General features: G+C 46.7%; 1 pseudogene across 1 annotated transcript; it reads left to right on the top strand.

The window, feature by feature from the left end:
• The first annotated feature begins 6,701 nt into the window (after positions 1-6,701).
• Positions 6,702-8,748, top strand: LOC103733785 (annotated as a pseudogene). The gene has a single exon (XR_001872433.2). The product of XR_001872433.2 is annotated as an interleukin enhancer-binding factor 3 pseudogene (transcript).
• The last annotated feature ends 485 nt before the right edge of the window (positions 8,749-9,233 follow it).

Here is a 9,233-nt window from a genome sequence, read left to right as displayed (position 1 = left end):
TAACACAGTTTCAGCCTTCAGCCAGCCACCGGCAAAGAGCTGTGGAGGAAAGGAAGAGGAAGGATGGAAAAAACAGGAAGGAAGGAAAAGGGAAGAGAAAGGAAGGGAAATTTCTGTTCTTCACAGAGGACGGTCACAGGAAGGCATCTGTTCTAAGGAGAGGGAGAGCTGCCAGGCAGAGACTCCTGTAAGCTGCCACTGCATCCTTTTTCCCTTCGTCGCGCTGCCTTCTTCCAGGTGCTTTTCTCATCCTCCAGCACATCTGAATGCTTTAGCGTCACAGAAATACTCTTTTCTTGTGAGTGAATGAGGTATGTGAAGTCCCGCCTAGATTCTTCCTTAAGCTGGTTCAGTGTATCCATCACTGTGGGAAGTGAGAGGAGAGGTAGGCATCTTTTCATGGTTGAGTTTCCCGGAGAATTATCCTCATGAGACACATGGAAGCTTGATAAATATTTGTAAAGAAATTAAAGCTTTTTTAGACTAGAAGAAGAAAAAGAACCAACGAGGGCAAAGTCTTATTAGAGTTGATCCATGTGGTGCCCATTACTGAAAATAGGGGTTTTGTGGGCCATGCAAATAATTTTTTTCTAATAACATTTCCACAATGCTAATTTAAAACATATTCTTGGAGCTGCAATTAAAACTGAATGCTTTCCCCTGACTTCTACATTTTAAAAGAAGCCTAATTTTAAGAATTTAATTGTTGATTAATTACACTGCCCTTTCTGTTCACTGGTAATAAAACACTGCACTTTCTATGCTTATGAAAATAATTACAGCACTCAATTTTAGAATAGTTTCTACCAGACTGTCTTTCAAAAGCGAGTGTACTTTAATGCCAATTACACTTTACAAAACCAACAGTATCAGCACATGGCATTTACTAGATTTCCTCTAGGAGTAACACTTATTTTGTGTGGCTTTAGGAATTAGAAAATTAAACATTTTTTTTTAGCTGCTGACTTTCCGACATAGGGCCGTTAAAGTGGGTTAAGATAAGGTGATTTACAAATTCTCAGTATCTGTGCTTTCCCCACATGCACAGCCTTCCCTCTTTTCCTCTAATTAGTCTCTCAGAGCACATTGGCCTTTGAACACATTTTAAAGGCATAATATAATATTGCTGACCCTAAACTCAGTCACACATGACAGGAACATTATACCCAGGAAGCAAAGTTACCATTGACACTGTAACATTCTTTGGTAACTATCACTCTACTTTCTACGTTTGTTTGACAATTTTATATTGTTGCTTATTTTTTATTTTTTAAGAATTTCATACCAGTATTGTATTTGCCTTATTTCCACACTTCCAACCCCTTCCATTTTTCCCCACTCTCTCTCAATCTCTTGTCCTCTTCTTTGATTATTATTGTCACATATACGCTCATGCATTTCTAAATATGCAAATTTATAATACACTGGTAGCATTTAGTGGTGCTCCTGGTTACTTGTGTTTAAAGTTGCCCACTTAGGATTAGTAACTTCTCAGGTTTCCACCCCCCTTTTCTATAGAATTTGACAAGTTTGGGTACCTCACATGAGTAGAATTAATAGCCAAGTTCTGGAAACCACACCAATATCCACTGGCAGAATAATGGGTAAGGAATATGTGATAAAAACATACAATGGGGGCTGGAGAGATGGCTGTACTCTTAAGGGCACTGACTGCTCTTGCAGAGGACCTGGGTTTTGTTTCCAGAACCCACACAATGACTAACAACTGTCTGTAACTCTAGTTCCAGGATATCTGACACCTCTTCTGACTTATGCAGGTATTGCATACAAACATGCACCTACATACATGCAGGCAAAACATTCATACACATAAAATTAGACTAAATCAAAAACTAAAACAAAAACTGAAATCTTCATGTACAATGGAATATTACTTAGTCTTTAAAAAGAAGGAAATCTGGGGCTGAAGAGATGGCTCAGCAGTTAAGAACACTGGTTGTTCTTGCAGGAGACCCAGGTTCCAATCCCAGCACCCACATGGCAGCTAACAACTGTCAGTAATGCCAGTCCCAGGGGATCCAACAGCCTCTTCTGACCTCTGTGGGCATTGCACGACATGGGTGCACTTACCTACATGCAGGCAATACACACACACACACAGAAAATAAAAATAATAAATAAAATTTTTTAAGAAAGAAGAAAATCTTACCATTTTCAACAACATGAATGAACCAGGAGGGTATCATGCTAAGTGAAACAAGCTAGTCAGATAATTCTACCTATACAAAGTACATAAAGTAGTTAAAAATTAAGATTTAAAAAATATGGTAGAGCTGGACTTGGAGGCACATGCCTTTAATCCCAGCACTTGGGAGGCAGAGGCAGGAAGATTTCTATGAGTTCAAAGTCAGCCTGCTCTACACAGTGAATTACATGCCAACTGGGGCTATAAGGAGACCCTCTCTCAAAAAGCAAAAGAAAAAAAAAGTATGTAAAGGGTATATTTAATTGGGAGGGCACATGTTTAATGTGTGCAAGGCCCTGGATTCTCTTCCCAGCACCAAACGAAAACAAGTGTTTTAAATAAAGTTTTTATTCTTGGCTAGTATATATAGGGAAAAGGTAAGAAACTGTATGTGTGCAATTTGAAGAATTACTGCAAAGTGAACATGACCCTGTGACCATGTAATATAATAGAATCAGGAAGTAAAATTTACTGTCTCTCAGAAGCCCCCATGATGTCCACTCAGCCACTGCCCCACCTTCTCAAAAATGCAGTCAAGTGGCAAACCCTCTGTGTCCCTAATAGCTTGTTTTCTCCTAGGGGTGGGGATTGCCGCAGAGGATTGGCTTTGGAGAGCTAGCCACGGAGGGAGGGGCTTTCTGCACCATCTTGGGACAGAAGCAGTGAAGGTGAACCCGCGGGGCAGCTGGCATGAAGAGAAAGATAGCCCAGGCTTCTCACCTGCATGGATGTGAGAGGGAACATTTACTGACCTGGGGCAACACTGAGGGACCAAGATGTGTGGGCAAAAGTTAACGGAGACTGTAGTCCCAAAGCAATCTGGGCCGGCAGACCGAGCCCCGCAGAGCTGGGTGCAGGGTGTCGGGTGTTGTTTCTTTTGTAAGTTTCTACATTCCCCCCCTCCCTACCCAAGATATAAAATGAAAAATTCAGATAAAAATGTTATGTGGTGTTGCAGGTTTCCTTGTGGGTCCAGCCCATGAGGGACTGCAAGGAACGAGGGTTCTGGCCGAGGTGGGGGTGAGCAGTGTGGAGTCAACACACAGACACTGGGAGTCGGGTGAAGCAGGCACTAGGTGAGGTGCTGCAGACTCATTTATTGCTGGAAAGGGCAGGCCTTATCTCTCTCTCCCCCTGCCCCCAGTGTCCCATAAGCTGGTATGTCGCTCCCTGATAGATCCCCTCATCCAGGCCACTTGCATCATCAGTCTCTAGGTCCTGGGTCAGATTAGGTTGGCTCTTTTGTAGAAGCACAGGTTGTGCTCTCAAGGCAGAAGCTATGTTCTCTAGTGCAGCCTGTGCTTAGGCCTGGCACTTCCTCTCCTACATGTCCATCCCTTTTTATTATAGAAAGGTCAGTGGGAGCCAAGGTTCTTTGCCTCAACATAGTTGACCCCACCTCAGAGGGCTCCCAGCTTGATGGACTGTGCCTATCTTAGGTCTTCCTGACCATCAGGATCTTATACATCATTGATGACAAGCCCTCGAAGCGTGTGACCTCTGGCATGACCATGTGAGGGAGGTGGAGGTCAAGAAGTTACACAGCCTCTTCTTGGATGTCAGCAAGCCAGACCTGCTGTACCTCAGGGGGGTGTCAAAGTCTGGATCCTCTAGCATCTTGGGAACATGATACATTGAGTAATTTACTTGGTTTTGTCTGCGGAAGTGTAGAACAAGGCATTTTATGAGCAAGAAAAGAATTAAGACTATGATATCCAAGAGTAAATAATTTGTAAACGGGAGCGTATCTCCAGGAGTGAGTGGGAGGCAGTGTTCCCATGGAATAGGAAAGTGCAATGTGGTGGGAAGTTTATAAGTGGGAGGGTGCCGGGTCCATGGAAGACGCTTGACCCTTGGGGGGGGAGGGGTGGTGGCCCCAGGGGACATGAAGGACACTGTAGTCTTAGAAGTGTCTTTTATTAAGGGAGACCAGATTTTGAGGCTCCATAAGGAGCCCTGGCTCAGGTTTCCATGAAAGCTGCCTATTGTGATGTTAAAGAGAGAGTGACAGTGAGAGACATTGGGGAGGAGGGGTTAAGGACTGGGCTGAAGCAGAGTGATGCTGCAAGGGACCACATGCCATTTATGGGAACGGACACATGAATCAATTCTGTGGTGGGAAGATCAAGGTATTCATTAGTAGTAAAGAGAACTGGGAAAGTGGGTGACCGTTCATCTACAGGGAGGATCAGAGGTGGTAAGGGGACCAGTGTCTAGAGAACCGAAGCCTGGGGAGAAGCACAGCCAAAGGACAAAAGGGTGCTAAAGATAACAAAGCCAGAAAAGGATGTCATGTCTTATCAAACTCGCAGTTGGGCCCGGTCTCCAGATGGGCTTCCGTCACTGGTTGGATGTCTCTCGATGGAATCCAGATGGGGGTTGCAGCATCCTGTGGAAAAATACAAGTGTATCCTCATCCTCATGTCAGGACAGGGGCTGGTTTCTGCCACAGGGATGAAATAGGACCAATCTTTGTATGCTGGACTGAGACCCCGGTCATCAAACATGAGGAAATTAAGGTGGAACAAAACCTCAGTAAGAGCCAGGTGAGGGTTATGTTTGGCCTCAGCCAAGGGGCTTTTAGCCAGGAGGGACTTAAGTGTCCTGTTGGTCCTTTCGACAATGGCTTGTCCTTGTGGGTTATAGGGAATATCAAAGGTATGTTTGATTCCCCAGGAGGAAACAAATTTATTGAATTATTGAGAGGAATAAGTGGGCCCATTTTCAGTCTTAAGTGCCCAGGGTACACCCATGATTAACATGGCGGACTTTATAGCTTTAATGGCATGTATGGTCTTTTCCCTTGAGAGAGCTAAAGCATAAATAAGGGAGGAGTGTGTGTCAACTATAATATGAACGAATCTCAATTTCCCAAAAAGGGGGGTAGTGAGTCACATCCATGTATGGTCTTTTCCCCTGAGAGAGCTAAAGCATAAATAAGGGAGGAGCATGTGTCAACTATAATATGAACGAATCTCAATTTCCCAAAAAGGGGGGTAGTGAGTCACATCCATCTGCCAAATGGCATTGGGTCTCAAACCATGGGGATTCACTCCTCCCTTATTAAGGGGCCGGAGAGACATGAGCGATGCACAGGTAACACATGAGAGGACAAGGTGCTTGCATTGGGACATGGGGATTTCTAGGAGGAGTTTATGAATACTCTCAGGGGACAAGTGGAATTGTTGATGTAAAGCTCTTGCTTGTTCTAACAGGCTAGACTGGACTGTCATGATCAGGGCATCTGTGGTGGCATTCCCCCGAGTTAGGATTCCAGGAAGGGTGATATGTGAGCAGATATGTGAGATGTACCATGGGTGACTTCTATTTTCTAGGCATTCCCATAGCTTGACCATAGTGAGGTGTAGTGGGGTGAGGGGTTTTTAACATGAGAAAAGGCAATGACCTTAGTAACCAGAACAGCATAGGTGCTATCAGAAAAGAGACTTAGGGGTTCATCCTGGCACTCTGCTAAAGCTTTAAGTGTAGCAAGAAGTTCTCCCAACTGGACAGAGCCAGGATTAGGGATGATGTGGGTGATATCCTTTTTCCTAGGATGATGTATCAGGACCCCAAAGTTCTTCTTATTAGCGTCTGAAAAGGCAATGGTCACTTGGGGAATTGTGGAAGAAGAAGGAAAGCTGTGGGGCTTAACTTCAAGTGGCAATGTGAGAAGGGCCTGAATTCTTTTGTCTTGGGGCAGGTGATTGTCAGTGGTGCCAGGGAAGCCTGACATCATGGTCTGAAAACTAATGGAATTGGCCCAGTGTGCCTGTAGGTTATTGGGGGAGAAAGGGGAGCACAATAGCGTTGGGTTCTCTAATGAAGGTTTTTCAAGCTTGAGTGCACAGTTTGACTGCCAAGTTAAAGGCCAGATCAAACTTGGAGGAAACCTGCTGGAGCTCTGAGTATGAGAGAGTATATCGGATCCAAATGTCTTGTGCTTAGTGAGGGACTTCCGAAGGCTGTGACACCTTTGGCCATATGTTCACACGGTGTCTCTGGGACAGGCAACAGGATGACCTGAATCCTAGGCTCTGAGTTTGGGGTGGATCAGCCCTTATATGAACTCATCAGGATGAGCTGAGAAGGGAAAGGTGCCGACGTGGGTTTCGGGACCACGCAGCAGAGTGTGCCTTCCTGATTTAACAACAAATATGACAAACAGGGTAGAGGGGACAGAAGAGGGGGCCATTCACTCACCCTTGAGCAGCTGAAGGGACAGATGAAACCAGGGGCCTACTCACTGAAGGAACTGAAGTTGGGGGCATCTCCAATGCCAGGGGGCCGGGAACCTTGTTTGGGAGCCAGCTGTTGCAGGTTTCCTCAGCTCCTCCTCCTCTTCTTGCCATTGCAGTTGGTACTGGAGCAGCCCCGGCGTGTACCGAGTGGCTTTTTTTTTTTTTTTTTTTAATTTTTGAGAGGGAGGTTGAATACCCCAGTGGGCTGGTGGCCGGTAGGCAGCAGCAGCAGTGGCAGCTGAGAAACAGGGACACCGACAAGATAGTTGAAGTATTGATAACACCAAGCAAAGCTGTCCCTGTTTGAAAAGATAAGCCAGCTTGATTCCCAGGCACTAGAGGAAAAGCAGGAAAAATGGCATTGCACCATCATCACTTCATCACAAGAAGAAGAAGGTTTTCACATTCCAGCATCCCATGAGAATTTTTGTGAATGATGAATGCCATGTGATGGCATTCCTCAGTGTACCCAACGCAAGAGGAGCTGGAGGCTGTGTAGAACATGGTTTCCCACAATGAACGGGCCCTCAAGGCTGTGTCTGATTGGATTGATGAGCAGGAGAAGGGCAGCAGTGAACCCTCTGATGCCGAAAATATGGATGCACCCCCCGATGATGAGAGCAAAGAAGGGACTGGGGAACAGAAGGCAGAACACATGACTAGGACCCTGAAGGGTGTGATGTGGGTTGGCCTGGTAGCCAAGGGTCTTCTGCTCATGGGGATCTGGATCTGGAGCTGGTTCTGCTCTGTAAGGAGAAGCCCACAACTGCCCTTCTGGACAAGGTGGCTGACAACCTGGCCACTACTGTAACAGAAGACAACTACGAAATACTCCCGTCTGTGGATGATGCTGCGATTGTGATAAAAAATATGAAAGAGCCCCCTTTGTCCTTGACCATCCACCTGACATCCCCTGTTGTTAGAGAAGAAATGGAGAAAGTATTAGCTGGAGAAACGCCATCAATCAACGACCCCTGGACATTCTGGACAGGCAGAAATACCTTGCTGTCTTGGTGTCCCTTCGACATGCCAAGTGGTTCCAGGCCAGAGCCAACGGGCTGAAGTCGTGTGTCATTGTCATCCGTGTCCTAAGGGACTTGTGTACCCACGTGCCCACCTGGGGTCCCCTCGGAGGATGGCCCCTGGAGCTGCTGTGTGAGAAGTCCATTGGCGCAGCCAAAAGGCTGATGGGTGCTGGCGAGGCCCTGCGGAGAGTACTGGAGTGCCTGGCATCTGGCATCGTGATGCCAAATGGTTCTGGCACTTATGACCCTTGTGAAAAAGAAGCCACGGATGCTATTGGGCATCTAGGCAGACAGCAATGGGAAGATATCACACAGAGTGTGCAGCATGCCCTGTGTCTTGCTGCATTTGGCCAGCTCCATAAAGTCCTGGGGATGGACCCCTTGCCTTCCAAGATGCCCAAGAAACCAAAGAATGAGAACCTAGTGGACTATATTGTTCAAATTCCTTCTAGTACCACCTATGCCATCATGCCCATGAAATGCCCCATGGAGGAGGATGGGGAGGAGAAGTCCCCCAGTAAAAAGAAGAAGAAGATCCAAAAGAAAGAAGAGGAGGTGGAGCCTCCCCAGGCAATGAGTGCTCTAATGAGGCTGAACCAGCTGAAGCCAGGCCTGCAGTATAAGCTGGTCTTGCAGACAGGCCCTGTCCACGCTCCTATCTTCACTATATCTGTGGAGGTGGATGGTAGTTCCTTTGAGGCCTCTGGACCCTCCAAAAAGACCGCCAAACTGCACGTGGCCATAAAGGTGTTACAGGACATAGGCTTGCCAACAGGTGCTGAAGGCAGAGACTTAAGCAAAGGGGAGGACTCAGCTGAGGAGTCTGATTTGAGGCCCACAGTAGTAGCCCCACCCCCTGTGGTAGAAGCTGTTTCAACACCTAGCTCCACCTTCACTTCAGACACCACTACTGAGCAGGGCCCGATACTGACTAAGCATGGCAAGAACCCAGTTGTGGAGTTCAATGAGAAGAGGCATGGCCTCAAATATGAGCTCATTTCTGAGACCAGTGGCAGCCATGACAAGAGATTTGTCATAGAGGTTGAGGTGCTGATTCAAACAAAAAGGAGGCGAAGGCTTATGCTGCCCTTGCCACATTGGAAAAACTTTTCCAAGATCTCCCCTCACCCTTGAAGCCAAGAAGAAAAAAAGAACTCCAGTACCTGTCAGAGGTGGACCCAAATTTGCTGCCAAGCCACACAACCCTGGCTTTGGTATGGGAGACCCAATGCACAATGAACTTCCTCCATCCCCTAATTTCTGTGACTGGGCCTGAGGGGGCAACATCCATGGCTGAGGTGGGGGTGAGCGGCACAGAGTCAATACACAGACACCGGGAGTCAGGTGAAAGCAGGCACTAGGCAAGGTGCTGCAGACTTGTTTATTGCTGGAAAGGGCAGGCCTTATATATCTCTCCCCCTGCCCCCAGTGTCCCATAAGCTGGTGTGTCACTCCCTGATAGATCCCCTCATCCAGGCCACTCATGTCATCAGTCTCTAGGTCAGGAGGCAGATTAGGTTGGCTCTTTTGCAGAAGCACGGGCTGTGCTCTCAAGGTGGAAGGTGTGTTCTCTAGCACAGCCTGTGCTTAGGCCTGGCACTTCCTCTCCTACAATGTGGATAGCGCCCTGAGCAAGAGACCCTGAAAGAAGTGAGGGCAGGTCAAACAGCAGGAAGGCAAAAATTTAGTGGGACACCCTCTTACTGAGCTCTTTTGCTCTATGTGCTATCTATCTATCTATCTATCTATCTATCTATCTAT

Source organism: Nannospalax galili, unplaced genomic scaffold (assembly GCF_000622305.1).
Source record: "Nannospalax galili isolate Female #2095 unplaced genomic scaffold, S.galili_v1.0 scaffold55, whole genome shotgun sequence".
NCBI classification, from domain to species: Eukaryota; Metazoa; Chordata; class Mammalia; order Rodentia; family Spalacidae; genus Nannospalax; species Nannospalax galili.
The sequence above is the reverse complement of the archived record's forward strand: the minus strand, read 5'-3'. Positions and strand labels throughout refer to the sequence as shown.